We start from the raw sequence: 745 nt of genomic DNA on the forward strand, positions 1-745 counted from the left end.
CATGCACACATCTCCCAATCCATCCCCTTCTCTGCTTTATTGTTCTCCATAACGATTACACCCTCTGACACACTGTATTTTATGTGTTCATTTTGCTTATTGTTTACTCCCTCCAATAGAATGTAAATTCCTCCCTCCAGCAGAGGGGAAACTCAAAAGCTGAAAAGCCAAGAGAACAAAGACTGAAAAAAAGAGAAGAGAATATACAAGCACTGTAGGTAACTACAAAAGGTTTAACATATATGTAATGGGAACACCAGAAAGAGATGAAAAAGACAAACAAACGAAATATTTGAAAAAATAATGATTGACTATCTCTGCAAAGTAATGTCAGACACCAAACCACAGATCCACGAAGTTGGGAGAACACAAAGCAGGATAAATGCAAACAAAACACAAAAAACAAACAGACAAAAAACACCCTACACCCAGGCATGTGATTTTCAAACTATAGAGAATCAAAAATAAGACAAAATCCTGAGAGAGCTGAGTGCTGGCCCACCCAGCGGCTGCTGCTCAGCTGCTTTCCAGCGCGGTCGAATCCACCTCTCCAGGGATCCAGGTCCTGCTCCATGGCCACTCTCTCCTCGGCGCCTTGCAGGCGGGGATCGCCACAGTTCACTTCTTGCACCAGGGCCTCTCGCCCCTGACCATCGTCCCTCCGGAAGCTCAGAAGGCTGTCCTGGGCTGCAGCTGGGTGCAGGTGAGCAGCCAGGAGGGGGTGGGGGAGGGGAAGGGACGGGGA

Source organism: Phocoena sinus, chromosome 15 (assembly GCF_008692025.1).
Source record: "Phocoena sinus isolate mPhoSin1 chromosome 15, mPhoSin1.pri, whole genome shotgun sequence".
NCBI classification, from domain to species: domain Eukaryota; kingdom Metazoa; phylum Chordata; class Mammalia; order Artiodactyla; family Phocoenidae; genus Phocoena; species Phocoena sinus.